Source organism: Pleurodeles waltl, chromosome 6, assembly GCF_031143425.1.
Source record: "Pleurodeles waltl isolate 20211129_DDA chromosome 6, aPleWal1.hap1.20221129, whole genome shotgun sequence".
In the NCBI taxonomy this organism is placed as follows: Eukaryota; Metazoa; Chordata; class Amphibia; order Caudata; family Salamandridae; genus Pleurodeles; species Pleurodeles waltl.
In genome coordinates, this window is record NC_090445.1 from 1,681,828,462 (window position 1) to 1,681,850,434 (window position 21,973).

At 46.1% G+C, this 21,973-nt stretch overlaps 1 protein-coding gene across 2 annotated transcripts in view; it reads left to right on the top strand.

Annotated features, from left to right (window-relative positions):
• NEK6 (NIMA related kinase 6) overlaps positions 1 to 21,973 on the top strand; it is a 474,385-nt gene that overhangs the window by 112,640 nt on the left and 339,772 nt on the right. For both annotated transcript variants that reach the window (XM_069241715.1, XM_069241716.1), the window contains exon 2: positions 11,388 to 11,440. The gene's annotated coding sequence lies outside the window, so the exon portion shown is untranslated. The remainder of the gene's footprint in view (positions 1 to 11,387; positions 11,441 to 21,973) is intronic.

The window sequence follows — 21,973 nt, forward strand, 5'->3', positions numbered from 1 at the left end:
CGGGACAGCAGGACAGAGGAGCATGGAGCGCATCAGCAGGACAGAGGCGCATGGAGCGCTGCAGCAGGACAGGGGAGCATGGAGCGCGGCAGCAGGACAAAGCAGCAGGACAGCAGGACAGAGGAGCGTGGAGCGGGTCAGCAGGACAGAGGAGCGGGACAGCAGGACAGAGGCGCATGGAGCACGGCAGCAGGACAGAGGAGCGTGGAGCACGGCAGCAGGACAGAGGAGCGTGGAGCACGGCAGCAGGACAGAGGAGCGTGGAGCGCGTCAGCAGGACAGAGGAGCGTGGAGCGCGTCAGCAGGACAGAGGAGCGTGGAGCGCGTCAGCAGGCCAGAGGAGCGTGGAGCGCGGCAGCAGGACAGAGGAGCGTGGAGCGCGTCAGCAGGCCAGAGGAGCATGGAGCGCTGCAGCAGGACAGGGGAGCATGGAGCGCGGCAGCAGGACAAAGCAGCAGGACAGAGGAGCGCGGCAGCAGGACAGAGGAGCATGGAGCGCATCAGCAGGACAGAGGAGCGTGGAGCACGGCAGCAGGACAGAGGCGCATGGAGCGCGGCAGCAGGACAGAGGAGCGTGGAGCACGGCAGCAGGACAGAGGAGCATGGAGCGCGGCAGCAGGACAGAGCAGCAGGACAGCAGGACAGAGGAGCGTGGAGCGGGTCAGCAGGACAGAGGAGCACGGCAGCAGGACAGAGGCGCATGGAGCACGGCAGCAGGACAGAGGAGCATGGAGCGCGGCAGCAGGACAAAGCAGCAGGACAGAGGAGCGTGGAGCGGGTCAGCAGGACAGAGGAGCGGGACAGCAGGACAGAGGAGCATGGAGCGCTGCAGCAGGACAGAGGAGCGTGGAGCGCATCAGCAGGACAGAGGAGCGTGGAGCACGGCAGCAGGACAGAGGAGCGTGGAGCGCGGCAGCAGGACAGAGGAGCGTGGAGCACGGCAGCAGGACAGAGGAGCATGGAGCGCTGCAGCAGGACAGGGGAGCATGGAGCGCGGCAGCAGGACAAAGCAGCAGGACAGCAGGACAGAGGAGCGTGGAGCGGGTCAGCAGGACAGAGGAGCGGGACAGCAGGACAGAGGCGCATGGAGCGCTGCAGCAGGACAGGGGAGGCTGGAGCTGGGCCGCAGGATGGGATGAAGGATTGTGGAGCAGGCCCACAGCAGAGACATGGGTTGCTGAGAGCCCTCCGCACTGGTGAAGTATTTCCCATTGCACATTTGGTGCAGCGATCAGCCTCAGACTGGCCACCTTTCATGATTGTGCCATGAGTCACTTCACTCTGGAGGGTAACAACTGCTCGCAAGCTTGTGAAAGTGAGGCGAGAAGAAACCGCCTGTGCAACCCACTTAAGTTGCCCCATGTCTTTGGACATCACATTAGCTGTGTATTCCATTGAACACAGCAGCTCGCGGTTTTCTCTATTTTAGAAGCGACGTTCCAGGTTGCCAGGTGACCTAGGTTGCCAGGTGACCTAGGTTGCCAGGTGACCTAGGTTGCCGATGATGCAAATCTCAGGCTTATTTTTTCCTTGAACGAAGCAATGTTGAAATGCATGCTATGTTTACAAGCTGCTTTTGGGCGCCTAGAAGCGGGGAATCTGAGGCTGAGGGCAGAGCTCGCTACCTCAGTGGATAGTGCATCTGGGGACACTGGATGGGACTTGGAGAAAGTTCTGAAAGTCCGGGGCAGCAGCACAACACTTCCCAGCGTGAGGCTCTTTTCAGACACAAGCAAACCCGAGCTTCCTTCGCCAGTGCCAAGATCAACTGCAGTGTTTTGTTACCTCTTGCTTTTCCATTTATTGCCTCCTGGATGCACGGCCTGCGTGCCTGGTTGCTCCTACCAGTATCTGCTTAAAATCCATTTTTCATCCACTTGTCAGTGAGACAGTAGTTCTGCTGTGGGATGAAAAGTGCCACAGGAGCCACAACCCTGTGCATCTGCCACTACTTACTTTATTGGCCATTTGTAAGCACTTAAGTGCTATTATAATGTCACGCCTAGGGTAAGGTAGGCCTAGCATGGTCTCTGGGGCCATTGGAAGGATGAGAGGGATTGTACCGATTTGCACAACATTGCAGATACGTGTTCGTGGCTTGATCGCCTGCAGATGTGCTCTCTGCAGATGCAGACACTTTCGCATTGCGCGCCCAAAGATGCGCATGTCTATTCCCAGCCTATCTGCACAATGGGGTGGGATGTAGTGTGGTGACAAGATCAAGTCCTCAGACTTGAGCATCCTCTGAGCACGTGCAGGTGCAATCGGATACAGTACGCAGGGGACAACCCTCCCTCATAATGTCCCCCACCAAGTTGCTTATGGCTAAAGGACGTGATTTCACAGACCCTCATATGATTCTTTCAAAGGATTCCTCCGGCTTTAAAAAATTGGACTTTTACAAGGACAGCTCTACAGTCACTCGCCTCTGTGCCCACTCCACCGATGAATGTTTGAACTGTAGAAGTCCATGCTGCATTGAGGTTGCATCCTTGCTCTGGTGATACGTAATGTCTACTCTGAGGAAAAGTGTGAAGGGCAAAGCCCTAACCCAATATGCAGAGAACATTGAGTATATCTCAAGGTTGCTGGACTGGAACTCATCTCGCACTTCCAAAAATGTATCTCCTACATCTGCGTGAAACTAAAGCACTTTAGAACACAATGTCCTGCAGTCGACAGTGGCAGGCGACACCTTGGACTGATGGTGGGCTGCGTGGAGCTTGATGGGGTAGCTTTATCCTGATCCACGTCACTGTTCCTACCTTGACCCTAACCTTGCCTCCCATGAGCCAGTCAGCAAAGAAGCCAATAATGCATGGTACCAAATGCACAAAATTCAAGGTTTCTTTTTCCTCCCAACCGTAACTTCCGCATAACCATGCAGGCTCTCTCAACCTTCGCGTAAGTTGACGAGGCAGACCTCCTGAACACTGAACCTGCCCCACTCAAAGTCACCCTTTTACTCATCTATCAAGTGGAAAGGCAATGCAGCGTCTCTTAAACATCCAAACTTGGCCCTCATACCAGGCTCATACCTTGCAAAAAACTCTTCCTAGCTGATCCCGTCAACAGATCCAGTTAAACTAGAAATCCCAAACCCAAGGGAATAAAAACAAGAAAACACCAGTTCTCCTTTGCTTCCTCTCTATTGAATGACTGCCCTAGCTAACCCAAGTACCTTCACTCCTGACTTTCAGAAAATAACACTAGACCCTTCCCTCCTCAGATGATCAGCCCCATTCTCCTGACTGACGTCAGAATGGATGGAACCCAGGCCTGTGATACCTCGGGGTTCTGCTGTGTCCTGCCTTGATGCAGTCCTTCATGCAGTGGGAGGCCTGTTGTACATACTAACCAGTGGCGGTGTGCAGGTGTGCACCGCTCTCGACCCCACCTGTGGTCCGGGCTTGAGTTCCCTGATGTATGAGCAGGACCTCGATGGCCCACTCTTCAGGTAACTCCATCAGCACATGCGGATGTAACATGTATCCGAAGTGAACACCACTCTTTGCAAAGGCTTCCAAGATATTTGCACTCGAGTAACATGCGCATTATGTGGTGTAAAATGGCACTTTACTGTTATTTGAGGCCTGGTATAGGGTCGTAGGACACATTTTTATGCCTTTAGGGCCATAAGCGCATTTTTATGCATCGGCATATCCCTCATCCCTTTAGGGCCCTAAGACACATTTTACGCACCAGCATATACCTCATCCCTTTACGGCCATAAGACACATTTTACGCACCAGCATATACCTCATCCCTTTACGGCCATAAAACACATTTTACTCACCAGCATATTCCTCATCCCTTTACGCCATAAGACACATTTTATGCATTTGCATATACCTCTTCCCTTTACGGCCATAAGACACATTTTATGCATCAGCCAGTACCTCATCCCTTTACGGCCATAAGACACATTTTATGCATTTGCATATACCTCATCCCTTTTCGGCCATAAGACACATTTTATGCATTTGCATATACCTCATCCCTTTACGGCCATAAGACACATTTTATGCATCAGCATATACCTCATCCATTTACAATCACAAGGCACATGTTTATGCATTCGCATATATCTCATCCCTTTAGGGTCATATGACACATCTTATGCATCAACATATACCTCCTCCCTTTATGGCCATAAGACACATTTTACAGATTTGCATATATCTTATCTCTTTACGGCCATAAAACACATTTTATGCGTCGGCATATACCTCATCCCTTTACGGCATACAACACATTTTACGGATTTGCATATACCTCATCACTTTAGGGCCATAAGACACATTTTTATGCATCAGCATATCCCTCATCCCTTTACGGCCATAAGACACATTTTATGCATCAGTATATACCTCATACATTTACAACCACATGACACATGTTTATGCATTCGCATATATCTCATCCCTTGAGGGTCATATGACACATTTTATGCATCACCATATACCTCCTCCCTTTACGGCCATAAGACACATTTTACGGATTTGGATATACCTCATCTCTTTACGGCCACAAGACACATTTTATGCATTTGCATATACCTCATCCCTTTACGGCCATAAGACACATTTTATGCATCAGCCTATACCTCATTCCTTTACGGCCATAAGACACATTTTATGCATTTGCATATACCTCATCCCTTTAAGGCCATAATACACATTTTACGGATTTGCATATACCTAATCTCTTTACGGCTATAAGACACATTTTATGCATCAGCATATACCTCATCCCTTTACGGCCATAAGACACATTTTATGCATCAGCATATACCTCATCCTTTGACAAGGAGATTTGAAGTTATTTTTCACTTTTGTACAGATTTCAAATCGAATTTCTTTGTGAACCCCAAACTGACTGAACAGCATGGCGCCCCATAAGCCTTTTCATCACAGAAAAGCCTGTGTGGGTTTCGGTGCAGGGAAACCAGTTCAAAAAGAGGTTTCTTTGTTCATTTTGAAAACCACTAAAGTATTTTTGGAATATGCGGAAATGCGATCCAAGGCCTCCCGGGTTGGTTTACGGGGTGAAGAAGGCCTGTCCACCCCAGGTTAGGGACTTTCTTAGGGAGTTGTTTCCTCTCACACTGACCCTGCACCATCTCCCTGCGGCAGCCATTGGATGTACACTGAGTCCTACCCACCACATGGCACGTTTGTGCAACATTATACAGCGCTGGCGTTAAACGGCCTCGTCAAGCACTTGGCACTTCTGCAAGAGAAAAATGAGCGGATCAAAAAGCCTGGCTTGTGAATTCCTGAGGAATTCAGGCATCCAGCCCGGAGAGGGGAGCGTTTCCTGGCTGCGTTTCCCAATCCCCTCCTCCTGCGAGAAAAACAAATGTGTTTAAGCGCAGAACTTCAAGGGCGATAATATCCTTTGTTTATGTTAACTGAGCCTCATGTCTAAAGCAGCAGCAGGGAAAAGTTGTTTTTTATGTGCCTGTTAGCGTGGCAGCCTGTCGAGGCGTCCAAAGGAGCGCATTTACTGCTGAAATCACACCGGTTTCAAGGAGCTTTGCCCGGGACCTCCGCTACCCGTTGTGCATGTCCAAGGATGGAGTGGCCCTTTTCCTTTCCCACAATGTCTAAGATCAGACGAGAGTGCAGGCATTTCCATTAGTACATATTTCTGGGTTCATTTATGTGGGAAAAACACTCATACAGCTATGTAGCCCACACAGCATCCAGGCGCTTTCCTCTCTGGTAGCTGTGACGCCCGTTCCTTCGGCTGGACCAAAACAGTCAATTTCACAGGTTACAAGCTATAAATATTCAGCGCGTGAATTTGGAATGATATAGTGGTTGACTGAAATGCTAATTTAAATAATCAATTCTGGTGCACATTGACAATCCTAGATATCAAATATAACCAAACTATAGGAATGTCAACTGCTTAAGCAGTATAAGGTATTGAGTCACCATATTTGATGAGAAGAATTGGGCACGTAACTAAACAGAAATTGAAATCCCAAACAAACTGGGGGAAAGGGTCACCCTACATGTAAACTACGATACCCAGAATGCACATTAAGGAACCTCCATGGGTGATGAAGTGAACTCCCATATGGCCGGGTATTGCTGAGGCCTACTACCACCAAACACCACTCACTCCCTCCCCGCGCAAGCTTAAATTAAAACCTTAGATGCACTTCGCTTTGGGATTAGGGGTCGTAAACCCCTGGCCTTATTTTTTATTGACAAAATATTGTTAATCATAATCAAAATTCTACGCAGTAACCACAATCATATTCACAAAGTATTTACAGAGTTCAGAGGATCCCTGGGCTCAACAGAGTACGCTAATACACCCACATTCCTGTCACTGACTAAAACGGTTCCTTCCTGCGTACCCAATGTTGGTGGCTGTGAATGAGATCATGACTGTTTTCCTATTACCCTAAACCCTGCCCCTCCTTAAGCGAATCCCAGGGGTAGGATCTCCATCAGGGTGTTCTCATACCTTCCAAACTGGTTTGCTGTGGAGGGGGCCGAGCTGCCCGCTAGGATACCAACCTCGGGCACACCCACAACCCTAAGACTCCACCCCTTCCCCCCCTTACCCCCCCCCCCAAGGGCCAGTGCTCGCTTCAGACCTTCTGCGTATGCGCGGGAGGTTGGCCCTAGGGGGCAGATGCCAGCGAATGCTCGCAATTCTTTTTGTGGTCACTGGGGCCTCCTGGTCGGGTCGGCGAGCATGCAAAAGATGCGCTCGCCGACTGCAGCTACCATTTAAGGCGCATAGCTGTGCGCGACCCTGGAAGCACAAACAGTGCTTCCGGGGCCGTAGACCCCTTTTCAGCCTATTGGCTGTATTTTTGTTGTGGAGCGAGGGCTGAAGAGCCTGCTGCTCCCCAACCTCCACCCCCACGTCCCTCGGCCCACTGCCATTAGCAGGGCCCCCCTGATTGGTGTGGCCCCTGTGCATTTGTAAAACACATTTAGTGCTTAGAATTTGGCTCTGCATGAACATTAATGTTCATGCTTAGAAAACGTGATATGTCAATCAATTTTCTTTTTTGTCACACATAGAAAATTACATTGGGGAAACAATTTAATAATCATTGATGGGGAGCACAGAGATAGAAATTGTTGTTTTTTAGCAAAATGAAAAAAGGGCAACTTGTAACGATATATAAAATGAAGACCGAAACGCTTTGGGGTTATTATTCAGTCTGATACATATATATATATATGTTTTAATTATTCTCTCTCCATGAATAATTTTCTGTAGATGGACACTGCTCTCAGCAGTGTTAGAGGCACAAGACTTGGGCAGGTCCGGTAGCATCGCCAATGTGTCATGGGCACTAGTGTGAGGAGGCCTAACCCAACCCCCCATCCCCAGTTGCCGTTTTAATAACTAAAAAAAGTGCAGCACTAATCAGGGCTCAGTGCACCCCAGTGCCACTGCACCTGCTGAATCAATGGTGAACCTACTAGGGTTGAGGTTATGGAGCTCACATTAGCGGAAAACTACCCCTCGCCTGGGATTCTCGTCCTGATGTCAGCTTCTGTGCATTGCTTTTTAAGATGAGACTTGTCATTCTTTGTGTGGGAGGAGTAGGAGGTGTCTGTTGTGAAAAACAGATCCTTACCTCTAGAACTTGGGAGGCTCTTACACACTGCCTGACCCAAAAAAGCACTGCCTTTGAGTAAACCGTAACATCTCCTTCCTTAGTTGTTTTGCGGTTAGTTTTTATTTACCACTATCTGAGCGCCCACTCAGACCCCTAGGAGATGTATGTGGTTTGAGGCCACTAACCATTCATTCTTCATGAATGCCTCCTGACCTCACACATGCACGTGCCTCAAGGTGTGGGCCTTGCTCTCTGGGTCTTTAAATATCCTGGGCCTTGTACAGTTGATCTACCCATCTCCACCTTCAGAAACCTGAAAAGCCACTTTGTTTACAAAGGTTGTGCTGCACCAACAATGTGGCTTACACAGGCAGGAGGAACCATCTCTGTGACTGTAGCTCGCTCTAAGCATGTGCCTACTTCGCCCCATCCCACGATTTTCAGAAATTGTGTTTTCTAACTTGATCTTGTGGCCTCAAGCCTGAAAGAATCCTCAACCTGTAGGGTTTAAATTTATCCAATTCAGTGGCAATCCCTGTGCGTGCCATCCACTCACACAAAAAGTCCTGGTTAAGTGTAAGGCTGCGGAGAGCTCCAGTGGTCAAATGCACTACGCTATCCTTGATCTACAGAGATGAGCACCCTAGATGTTTTGCCCTGGTTAAGGGTTGGATGTCTGACTTCATGGGCTAGAAAGTGATAGTCCACGTATTGCTACAGTTCTTTAGTTACCTGGCATCTTCTCGACGGGATTAGAATGAGCCCAAAGGTGGCCTATATGACGAGGAGGCTCATTCTTTAAAAGCGAGAGTTAAAAAGAGGAGATGAGGCTTAGGGACACCGTGAGAGATGACAATGAGCAAAGAGAACCAAGGAACCGAGAAGAAGGAGAAAGAAAACCAAAAAGTGGTAAAGAAGGGGACTCGGTGGAAGACAAGTGAGAAGAGCAAGGAGGACAAATGGGGGTGGGAAGATAAAGAAGGAGATCGTAGGGTGACCAGAGGTCCTGGATTTGCTGGGACAGTCCTGGTTTTTCATCAGCTGTCCCGTGAGATGTGCCTTTTTTGTGTTTTCAAAAGCAGGAACAGTAGCAGCTGTTATAAGAAAGCAAATTAATTAATAGGCATGATACTGGCTATAAATAAATGCATTTTATTTATGTTCTTTTAGTGCCTCTTCTGGAATTCTATGCTGACCAGCGCTGCCATTCTGTGCTCTCAGTTGAAGTAAAATTGCAGTCCTTCTACTATGTTTGTGAAATGTACCAGTTTTTAGCTTTAAAGTTCTGGTCACCCTAAGCAGATGGCAACGTTAAAGCAAAGAAGCTAAGGAAAAAACAATATTGTTGTTTTGACCTGAAATTAAAGGCAAAACCGTTTCCAGTTCATAAAGAGGCCAGGCCAGGATCACGTGGTGTGGAGAAAGTAAATGATTTGTTGATGGAAGCAGCTAACGTGGACTGTTAGTAGCTTTTAGGTTCGAGCACGCAAGCGCTCTGGCCTGTTGTAATCTCTTTGTGGGATTTTAACCCTGCCCACTGCTGCTACACATTCTTTGTTGTGCTTGTCTTATATGGTTCATTTTTATTGGTTCATTTTGTAAAATCTCCCTCCTTTGTGTGCTGATTTTCCTCCCAGGCGATTTCACTAAGTGAACATTTTTGTTGGCCATCACACTGTCACGCTACTTCCTGTTACAGCATGCAATGGCCCCTCCTCCGGTTTTCCTTTCATCCCAGCCGCGATCTTTTCTAGACATTCACGCAGGGAGCTGAAAACTCTTGCACTCACTCTCATGGAGGCTGTCGCGCTTTGAATTGCATTGCTTATGTCAACTGTTTTACTTTTCATTTTCAATTTATGTGGCAAGAGAAGTCCAGTTAGGAATTTACAAAGCTAATAGCTCTAACTCGAGCAAACGCGAGGTCCGTTGCATTGCAAATGCTTGTTAGTCTAGTAATGTGGCAGCCACACACGGTGAAGACTCGAAAAGTATAGCTGCTTGTCTTAGGCCCTCCTAGATTTCCAGTACCATGTACCTCTGGCTGATGGCTTCCCTTTCAGGTTTGTAGGTTTTTTCTTGGTAAGGAGAAACCTGCACTGAGAATGTTCATTATACTACTTATGTTGGTGTGAAGGATTCTAGCAGGTCTTCTGTGTGTTTAGTTATCTTACTGGGACTCTTGTGTTGTGGTAAAGAACATCAGGCATGGTCACTTTGTTGAGCCTTCTGAACAGAATGGGGTCATATTGGAACGTGCACAACGTTGCAGGTTGGAGATGCTGAGCGATGAATGTCTCATCTGTCTAAATTTTGGATTATCCTGCAGCATCAGCTCCCTTATGTAAAGTGTGTGTGCAAGGTCCAGTATGTGGTGTCTGTTGGCGCTAGATGTTTCACCACTTGCTTAGCACCAGCGCGTTCATGTTCTGTTTTAGCGCTGCCGGTCATTTTTTCTCGGAGATATGCACCAATGGTTTCAAGGCTCCACATGACAGGATTGCCTTAATGTGGCACAGAACCTCACTCTTGAATGACATCAGGGTTACTTATTGACTGCGTAAAAGAGGAGCAGATTAAGGCTTTAATCTGTGTCCTTGTCATCTCTCCAACCACCCTTGCTCCAATGTTATGTTTCGTTATGGATATTTGCATAGCGCACAACTCACTCCAAGTGGAACATGGTGCTGAATCAATCAGTCACCTACTCTTCTGTCCCTATGACTGAATCTCAGCAGCAAAAAGGTTGTACATTTTCAGCCATACGGTGCCTGATCAAACCCATCTTTAGTGGATAATCTTTGACTTGGTTGGGTGGGGAAGCTCACATTCTGGTGATGTCCTGCTGAAGGTGGCTCTGTCGCCTTCTTCTGCAGCGACCACCTTCAGAGTAGGTTTGGGGGTTGCCATAAACACATTTTGTTAGTTGGGGCTTTGCAAGACTTAGGGGCACTGCCTGCACTAAGTGTGGCATTTAAAGGTAGTGAAAAGTCCTTTGTAGCCGCAACTAATCTGGATCTTGGAAAGTGGGTGGAAGGCCAAAACGCACCAAGCAGGTGATGGACCAGGTTGGGACGCGAGTCCTCGGGCCAGTATCATTGTGGCAACTTTTGGGTTTGTGGTGAAAGACGGGTTTGCTGCGGTACTCTGGTTACACTTCAGTTTCTTCTCACACTACTTAGGTCTTGTACATGAGCTCGAGTTAGCAGCTTGCTGTTTTTCGCTCATTGAGTGTTTTTAGGTGCTTGAACTGGACTTTGAATGCCTCTCGTTTTCTATCATTCACCTGTAACGTGAGAGGCTTCGGCGTCCATAGAAATATACTTCTGTTTTTAAAAGGGCAATGGTTCATTAAATGTATGGTTGAGTCAGTGAAACCAAGACATAGTAAGCTGTACATTTACTCTCGAATCTGGCGTTCCTGAAGCTCAGTCCCTGCTCAGCCCATCTTCTAAGTTGGAGAAAATGACTGAATTTGAGTGTAACAATGCTCTATATCGTCAGGCGTTTTATAATTCTATTTACACAATAAAAAAATAAGAATTGGGAGTGTCTCCATCTAATTCGAAATATCAAAACGTCGACAAAATTTCCTTGGACCTGTCCACCTCACTTTGGTTTAAGTATTTCAGCAAATCACTGGGCCATTTTTAACTCTTTAAAATTCTGTGCACCTGTGGTTGCCATAATATAATCTTGATTCATATTTTGTCATCCTATTTTGGGAGACTACGCCATCTTGTATCATGAGATAGATAAAACATTCTATTATTTTTTCTTTCTACAGGAAACGCTGCATTTTTGGATAAAGTGAAAGGCCTGCAGTGAAAGCAGTAGAAGGTAAGATGGGCTGGCCCCCACATATTCATTTTTTCAATGCCGTGCGCCCACCCATTAAATGCTTTTTAAGGGTCTTTCGGTAGCCCATGCTTCAACCCTGCACATCCCAGGTGTTTACATCTTTGTGGAAGTGCTACAAATATTGTCTTAACCAAGTGTGCTATGCCACACTCCACCCAGAGGCACTACTGTTGGATGTGGAAGTAACCATACACAAAGAATAGTTAACTGTTCGGAAAAGGCACATTTGTCCCAGTGCCACAATATTTGTATGGCCATGAGAATTAGACCACTATGGGTATTGAAGCCCAGCCACAGAATTTTTAGCAGACACCACATGAACTAGGCATTAAAGACTGGGGAATGGAGCATCATTTAGGAACATCCTCCTTCATAGGAATAACCATTTTATTTGAATGGAAATTAACTCAGGCGATGCTTCAGTTCTGGCAGACAGTAGCCTCTCTTTCCCAATCTTTCTAAAGGGCTCAATCATATTTTGTACAAAGCCGAAACCCGCGAATGAGGAGTTTTTCCTCGTCTCCCAGTGGATCCTCATTTGAGGGTTGAACCCTCACTTTTCATTAATTTTAAACCCTGAAACATTAACCTTGTACCATTTAGTAGATGAGAGGTTTAAATTAGAAAATAATTTATTTTCAAGAGGCCTTTAGGACAAATCTGATGGGAGAGCTACTTTATCCCTATTCGGAAGCCGCTCTGACGCCCTCATTTCAGAATGGCCGAGCCATAGACCTCCCGCCGCCTGTAGATACGGTCCTGACTGTTCGTCCATGTGCCCTTCATCAGGACCAGTACGCCTGACCTTGAAGCCAGGCAAAGTGGACCTACTTGGAAATGTACTGTGATCCACGCCCACCTCCACCTCCTCATCTGACTTACTCATCTTGAAGAGGTAGTTGACTTAAGTCCATCCTGGGCTGATAACATTGGTGCTCTGGGGTATGTGAGAGCATTTTGGGGTGGGAATAAACTTCTCCTGCTATCCGCTGTTGATATTTCAGTCCGTCGGTAAACCCCACAACGCTGCAGCAGGTGACCCTTTCGTTGCAGGTGTTGTTAGAGCTTTGATTGTGTTCAGTATCCACCTACCTGCTGGATTTACTGCCACAGCACACTCTAGGAATAATGTTAAATGTGACCAAAGAGAGGCTAAGCCATAACCATCCAGCCTCCACGCTAGCGCTACACCTGTATGGGATTATAAGGACTCATCAAAGAAGTGCATTATTTACTTACTTTTGATGAATGTCTTTTTATTTATCAGTACTTGTCCTTTTCTGCCAATTCTGCGCTATGGAGCTTTTTAAGTCTTCGTGCCCCTGCTTAGTTGGTAGAAGACCTATTTCCTCATTACATTCAGTTGGTGATCAAGCTGTCTGCATATGGAAAGCATTCACATCTATGCTGAGAAATATTTATTTTAAAATATAATAGTTTGTAGGAATATAAGTTAATACCTACCTAATGTGGCCCAATGATTTCCCAGTCTATTCGGATGCCATGTAGTGTAACCACCTCACTCCATGTCATTACAGACACCCTCCGTAGTCCTGAACTTTAAGGCTACAAAGCATGGATTTCAGATGTGTGAGCTAACGAGCTCAGTGGATGCAAATGAAGACTACAACACCCAGAATGCATTAGGCTGTCACACTAAGTCCCGAACTGGAACCAGTGTCCGTAATGACCTGGAGTGTGGTGGTCACCCTAATACCATGTGAGCTACAAGGCCCCCAATGTCTTAACTTAGCCTTGCAAGTCTTTGCACACACATCTGCCACACATCTGTTTTTATGTTAATGAAAGTGGGCGTCCCACAAAGCAAGAATCCTCCCTGACCTCCCTTTTTAAAAGCATTTTAGGTTTTGTAGAAGATATACATTCCTTTTTGTTTGGCTGCCTCCTGCGTGTCACAGAATTGCACGATTGTCACTGCAGTCAGCTAAGCAGCCGGTGGGCATTCTCATCCCTCATCATCCTTCCCGCCAGTGTATAAGGGAAATAAGCCTTCCTATAGGATTTCCACAACTCCCAAAAAATAAGGTTTTCCATAATTGTATGTGTGGTTCTCTGCGTCGTTTGACAGAAATCCTCCAGGCCCCACTTCTGATGGCCATTTAGCATTCAGTCTGACCCCTTTTAACATTCAGCCTGATCTAAAGGATACAAAAAAGTAATTGTGAAGCTCTGAAATTTATTCCAGCTAGATCAGTGGTTCCAAACCTGTGGTCCATGGACCCCTGGGGGCCCGTGACTGCTTAGAAAATTAAATAATAATAACAGCTTAGGTCCTCAGTTTTAAGTAATGACTCGGGGGGGGGGGGGTGCCCAGGGGGTGTCGCCAAAGTCCAATGATTCACTGGGGGTCCCCGGGATCCAGTAGGGACAAATTGGGGGTCCACAGAAGTCAAAATGTTGGGAACCACTGAGCTAGATCACTAACCCTACCCCTAATGGTTATACATACACCCTAACCCTAGATGTAACCCAAATAGAACCTGCTGCCTAAGACGTAGGCCTAACCCTGCTACTTTGTCAATGCTTTTCATTTTCCATATGAACATTGCGGGTCAATACAATATCCATGTTTTAAATAGGATAATTCCAAAAACATCCTTTTTACATTGTTTTGCATCCATCACTCCCTACTGGGAGATTGTTCCATCCATCCCATTCATTCCTGAAATTTCCTTTAAACCCTATTTTCTAACATTCCTTCTGACCTTTCTTGCACCATTCGCCTGGCAGCCCTAGGCTTCATTCTGCTCTTAGAAGATATTTAAAAATTGGGTAAAATAAGCAGTGTTCGGCATGCTGGTGCTTATACGCAGCAGGCTGAAGACCAAACAATGTCAAAGTCTCCGCATTCCTCGCTCAGTGAATTCTCACTCGCCAGGACTATGTTTAGACCGGCCCTGATGTTTATTTGGCACTAACAGATGGCAGAGGCTTCCCAAAAAAATCTTAGCACGCCCAAGCCTCCATCTGTTTTTCAGACCCTGGAGCCAAGGCCAATAATTTTTACATTTGCCATGAAGTTAAATTTGTAGCAGCAAAAATATATATATATATACATACATACACACACATATATATGTATATTCAAAAGTAGGTCCTTTTCAAAAATGTAATTACATTTTTTTGACAAATCAAAAATAATTAGGGGATAGCGAGGAATGGCATATGGTTTTCAACCACGTTCTTTCTGTCTCTTGCACTATTGCTCCCTCCTTTTTCTGTCCCCCCTCTTTCTCCATGATATGGGACGCCCCTTCTGTAGCATTATTGTTTACTGTTGACCTCTGACCAAGGTGTGCTTGGAGTGAGGGGGTTCCAGATACCAGTCAGAGCAAGGTGAGTGACTCTGCTCCCTTCCACTTCCGGTGTAAGCTGATCTGTCTCTAGTCGTTGATTCCGCATGACACGTAATATTGGTCTGCAGAAGAAGGAAACATGAAGTTAGTTGTGACCTGAGTGGTCTAGGGAGTGACCAGGCCTAAACAACTCCATGCTTTCTTCTCTTCTGCCAGTTAGTAGATGCCTGGGGTTACGTTTTTCATTAGCAAATATTGCTTGCCATTAAATGTGACCTTGAAAGCAATACATGCTACTTTGACAATAGTCCTCTTTTAGCAGATATTTTGGCCTCCACCCTATGTATTATCATCCCTGAGTATTTGTTTATGACTGATATCTTCTGAAATATTGGATTGAAGTCAAAATATTGCAGCTCACTTCTTGATCAGATCCTTCTGAGTGTTTTGCATTTTTAGTAAAATTGTCTGAAGCTTTGAGACCACATTGATAAAATGTCAGTCATTCAGTCACAGTCCCTGCCCATGGGAGAGTATTAGTACTTCTCAGTAGCAAACCGGTGCTCTGGGACAGTGAGCATCTGCATGTGTATATTTCCATCTCAGGCACTGTGTGCAAAGATACTACTGATGTGTCCAAGCGTATGAAATTGTCCTGTGATGGATCCACTGACGGGTACATCAGACGAAGCAAATTTAGTCTGGGAATGAGGAGTGGATCTGCCCAGCCTCATTCATCACCTCCTGCAGATGTTGTAAGACCTCCTCACCCCCCAACCATTCCTGCTGTTTACTGTCAGGGATTTGTTACATTTCCAGATTGATAGATGACCTGCAGTGAATTTCCGCATATTTCGAGATCCCACATTCCTGAACATCTCAGCTCTATTATCCGGCAATGTACTTGTGTGAAGTGTAGCTCCTCAGAACGCAAGCTTATGGGAACGGCTCGACCTTGGCTTCAATTGAACTTGACAGGTTCTGTAATTGGTGACCTAGCAACTTCAGAAGTAGGTGCCACCTTCAACCACCTACGCCTCTAGAGGGATCTGAGTCTTAAAAAGTGACACGTAACACTGATTATTTTTGCATTAGGATGACCAGACGTCCCGTATTTCCCTGGACAGTCCCATTTTTTATAGGACTGTGCCGGTGTCCCGAAGCTTCTCTTAATTTTAAATACATATCTTGGTTGTGGGACAAAGGCCAGATCATTAAATAAATGTCCCGGTTTTTGGGCCAAAGGTCAGATCATGTAGGGAAGCATAAGTTAAAGGTATGCTCTCCTTAAACAGACGCCTACAAAAGTAATGTATCTGTTACTGTAAGGCAACAGAGTCTGCTCCCAGCAGAGAGAGGAGTGGGGAGCAGAGAGAGGTGAATGGGGTGGTTTAGGGGTGCAGGGTGGGAGGTCAAGCTATAGATAATTTTATATATGTTGTCTTGTGGGTGTGTGTGTGTGTGTATATATATATATATATATATGTATATATATACAGGGAGTGCAGAATTATTAGGCAAGTTGTATTTTTGAGGATTAATTTTATTATTGAACAACAACCATGTTCTCAATGAACCCAAAAAATTCATTAATATCAAAACTGAATATTTTTGGAAGTAGTTTTTAGTTTGTTTTTAGTTTTAGCTATGTTAGGGGGATATCTGTGTGTGCAGGTGACTATCACTGTGCATAATTATTAGGCAACTTAACAAAAAAATATATATACCCATTTCAATTATTTATCATTACCAGTGAAACCAATATAACATCTCAACATTCACAAATATACATTTCTGACATTCAAAAACAAAACAAAAACAAATCAGTGACCAATATAGCCACCTTTCTTTGCAAGGACACTCAAAAGCCTGCCATCCATGGATTCTGTCAGTGTTTTGATCTGTTCACCATCAACATTGCGTGCAGCAGCAACCACAGCCTCCCAGACACTGTTCAGAGAGGTGTACTGTTTTCCCTCCTTGTAAATCTCACATTTGATGATGGACCACAGGTTCTCAATGGGGTTCAGATCAGGTGAACAAGGAGGCCATGTCATTAGATTTCCTTCTTTTATACCCTTTCTTGCCAGCCACGCTGTGGAGTACTTGGACGCGTGTGATGGAGCATTGTCCTGCATGAAAATCATGTTTTTCTTGAAGGATGCAGACTTCTTCCTGTACCACTGCTTGAAGAAGGTGTCTTCCAGGAACTGGCAGTAGGACTGGGAGTTGAGCTTGACTCCATCCTCAACCCGAAAAGGCCCCACAAGCTCATCTTTGATGATACCAGCCCAAACCAGTACTCCACCTCCACCTTGCTGGCGTCTGAGTCGGACTGGAGCTCTCTGCCCTTTACCAATCCAGCCACGGGCCCATCCATCTGGCCCATCAAGACTCACTCTCATTTCATCAGTCCATAAAACCTTAGAAAAATCAGTCTTGAGATATTTCTTGGCCCAGTCTTGACGTTTCAGCTTGTGTGTCTTGTTCAGTGGTGGTCGTCTTTCAGCCTTTCTTACCTTGGCCATGTCTCTGAGTATTGCACACCTTGTGCTTTTGGGCACTCCAGTGATGTTGCAGCTCTGAAATATGGCCAAACTGGTGGCAAGTGGCATCGTGGCAGCTGCACGCTTGACTTTTCTCAGTTCATGGGCAGTTATTTTGCGCCTTGGTTTTTCCACACGCTTCTTGCGACCCTGTTGACTATTTTGAATGAAACGCTTGATTGTTCGATGATCACGCTTCAGAAGCTTTGCAATTTTAAGAGTGCTGCATCCCTCTGCAAGATATCTCACTATTTTTGACTTTTCTGAGCCTGTCAAGTCCTTCTTTTGACCCATTTTGCCAAAGGAAAGGAAGTTGCCTAATAATTATGCACACCTGATATAGGGTGTTGATGTCATTAGACCACACCCCTTCTCATTACAGAGATGCACATCACCTAATATGCTTAATTGGTAGTAGGCTTTCGAGCCTATACAGCTTGGAGTAAGACAACATGCATAAAGAGGATGATGTGGTCAAAATACTCATTTGCCTAATAATTCTGCACTCCCTGTATATATATATGTATATATATGTATGTTCGATGGCATGTGTAGCTGCAGATACACATGCTGTGCACATCCCGCCATCTAGTGTTGGGCTCGGAGTGTTACAAGTTGTTTTTCTTCGAAGAAGTCTTTCGAGTCACGAGATCGAGGGACTCCTCCCATTTCGGCTCCATTGCACATGGGCGTCGACTCCATCTTAGATTGTTTTCTTTCCGCCATCGGGTTCGAACGTGTTCCTTTTCGCTTCGCGTTTCGGTTCGGAAAGTCAGTGAAAAAATCTGAAAATTTGACGGTATTGTTTGCTTTCGGTATCGGGTTAGCTACAACAGATCGACACCGAATTCAGAAGAGCTTCGGCGACCCTTCGGGGTTTCCGATTCCCCGCCGGGGCCTGGTCGGCCCGACCGCGTGCGTCTTCAAGGCTAATGGAACGGACCCCATTCCGCTTCTGCCCCAAATGCCACAACAAGTATCCTTACACAGATCAGCATCTGGTCTGTAATTTGTGTTTATCGCCAGAACACAAAGAGGATACCTGTGAGGCCTGCCAAGCATTTCAGTCCAGAAAAACTTTAAGGGATCGAAGAGCAAGAAGATTACAGATGGCGTCGGTGCCGACAGGACTAAAACACATGGAGGAAGAAGAGGAAGCTTCTCCATCGAGGATTCGGACTCGGAAGAGGTCGATCCTGAACAAACACCGAAAACCGTGAGTAAGACGTCGAAACACAAGACTCACGTAACAACCAGTAAAGCCCAGGGGACGCCACCGCCAACAGGCCATGGCTTAACCCGAAAAATTGGTGACCGGTCATCGGCACCGAAAAAGGGCATGCATGTGTCGAAGTCATCCGACTCCGGTCGAGATACCGGCACAGAGCAGACTCGACCCCGAGACACCGGGTCAGAGCAGACTCGACCCAGAGACGCCGGGTCAGAGCAATCTCGGCACTGAGAGAGCGGCACCGAGTCGGCACCGAGAAATCTGTACGCCGAAGAGCAAAAAGGTGTCGTCGGAACCGAAAAAAGCAGCCGAAAAGGTTTCGATACCGAAACATCCGGCCTCAGAACCGAAATCAAGTTCCTACACAGAGGAACAAGGCCTGTCCTCACAAATGATAACACACAGATTTGGACAGGAACTGGAGACAATGGAGCCAGACTACACACAAAAAATACTCCACATACAAAAGGAAACAGGGAAGATCACCACTCTCCCTCCGATTCGAATGAAACGAAAACTTGCCTTCCAGGAGAAAGACAAGCAGCCACAGGTAAAGGTGGCTAAACAAGTAACCCCACCACCGTCTCCACAACGCTCCGCAACTGTCACCGGTTGCCACTCCACCAATGATGCAATCCCCAACTCATACAGGGATGAGTCAGGATGATCCAGACGCTTAGGACCTTTATGATGCGCCAGTGTCTGATAACAGTCCCGACTGTTATCCAGCGAGACCGTCACCACCAGAGGATAGTACAGCCTACGCACAGGTGGTGACAAGGGCAGCGGCATTTCATAATGTCAGCATGCATTCTGAGCCAATTGAAGACGACTTTCTATTTAATACACTGTCGTCCACATACAGCCAGTATCAGAGCCTCCCCATGCTACCTGGAATGCTAAAACACTCCAAACAAGTGTTTGAGGAGCCTGTAAAAGGAAGGGCCATTACTCCAAGAGTAGAGAAGAAATATAAACCGCCACCAACAGACCCCGTATACATCACACAACAGTTAACACCGAACTCAGTGGTAGTAGGGGCAGCTCGCAAGAGGGCGAACTCACACACTTCAGGAGATGCACCACCTCCAGATAAAGAGAGTCGTAAATTTGACGTGGCAGGGAAAAGGGTGGCGGCACAGGCAGCAAACCAGTGGCATATTACAAACTCACAGGCTTTGTTGGCCAGATACGATAGGGCTCACTGGGACAAAATGCAACCCTTTATAGAACATTTTCCCAAGGAGTTCCAAAAGAGAGCACAGCAAGTGGTGGAAGAAGGACAGGGTATCTCAAACAATCAGATACGGTCAGCAATTGATGCAGCAGACACAGCTGCTAGAACTGTAAACACAGCAGTGACAATAAGGAGACATGCATGGCTGCGTACATCAGGATTCAAGCCGGAAATACAACAAGCTGTGCTGAATATGCCATTTAACGGACAGCAGTTGTTTGGGCCGGAGGTGGACACTGCCATCGAAAAGCTTAAAAAGGACACTGATACGGCCAAAGCCATGGGCGCACTCTACTCCCCACAGAGCAGAGGCATTTTTCGTAAAACACAGTTTCGAGGAGGGTTTCGAGGACAAAGCACGGAACCCACAACCTCACAAACAAGGCCCACTTATCAGAGCCAATATAAGCGGGGAAGTTTTCGGGGACAATATAGAGGGGGACAGTTCCAAAAAAGTAGAGGAAAGTTCCAAAGTCCCAAAACTCCACAAAACAAGCAGTGACTTACATGTCACAAATCCCCAACACATAACACCTGTAGGGGGAGGCTAACCAAGTTCTACAAACAATGGGAGGAAATAACTACAGACACTTGGGTCCTAGCAATTATCCAGCATGGTTATTGCATAGAATTTCTCAATTTCCCTCCAAATGTCCCACCGAAAACACACAATATGTCAAAACAACACATGGATCTTCTACAACTGGAAGTCCAAGCGTTGTTACAAAAAGAAGCAATATAATTAGTACCAATTCATCAGAAAGGAACAGGAGTTTACTCTCTGTACTTTCTCATACCCAAAAAGGACAAAACCCTAAGACCTATATTAGATCTCAGAACGTTAAATACCTATATCAAATCAGATCACTTTCACATGGTGACATTACAGGATGTAATCCCATTGCTCAAACAACAAGTCTACATGACAACTATAGACCTAAAGGACGCATACTTCCATATACCGATACATCCTTCCCACAGAAAGTACCTCAGGTTTGTATTCCAAGGGGTACACTACCAATTCAAAGTGTTGCCATTTGGGATAACAACTGCGCCAAGAGTTTTTACTAAATGCCTGGCAGTAGTAGCTGCGCATATCAGAAGACAGCAAATACATGTGTTCCCGTACCTAGACGACTGGTTGATAAAAACCAACACGCAGGAACGGTGTTCACAACACACAAAGTATGTCATCGAGACCCTCCACAAACTAGGTTTCTCACTCAACTACACAAAGTCACACCCTCAGCCGTGTCAAACACAGCAATACTTAGGGGCAACAATAAACTCAACAAAACGGGTTGCCACTCCAAGTCCACAAAGGGTACAAGCATTTCACAATGTCATACAGGCCATGTATCCAAAACAAAAAATACAGGTCAAGATGGTAATGAAACTACTAGGCATGATGTCCTCATGCATAGCCATTGTCCCAAACTCCAGATTGTACATGCGGCCCTTACAAAGGTGCCTAGCATCACAATGGTCACAGGCACAAGGTCATATTCTAGATCTAGTGTTGATAGACCGCCAAACATACACCTCGCTTCTATGGTGGAACAATATAAATTAAGGGCAGCCTTTTCAAGACCCAGTGCCTTAATACGTAATAACTACAGATGCCTCCATGATAGGGTGGGGAGCACACCTCAATCAACACAGCATCCAGGGACAATGGGACACTCAGCAAAAACAGTTTCACATAAATCACTTAGAACTACTGGCAGTATTTCTAGCGTTGAAAGCATTTTAACCCATAATAACACACAAGCACATCCTTGTGAAAACAGACAACATGTCAACGATGTATTATCTGAACAAACAAGGAGGAACACACTCAACACAGTTGAGTCTCCTAGCACAGAAAATATGGCATTGGGCGATTCACAACCACATTCGCCTAATAGCACAGTTTATTACAGGGATTCAGAATCAGTTAGCAGACAATCTTTCTCGGGATCATCAACAGATCCACGAATGGGAAATTCACCCCCAAATACTAAACACTTACTTCCAAAGATGGGGAACACCACAAATAGATCTATTTGCAACAAAAGAAAACGCAAAATGCCAAAACTTTGCATCCAGATACCCACAGGATCAGTCTCAAGGCAATGCGTTATGGATGAGTTGGTCAGGGATATTTGCATACGCTTTTCCCCCTCTCCCACTCCTTCCATA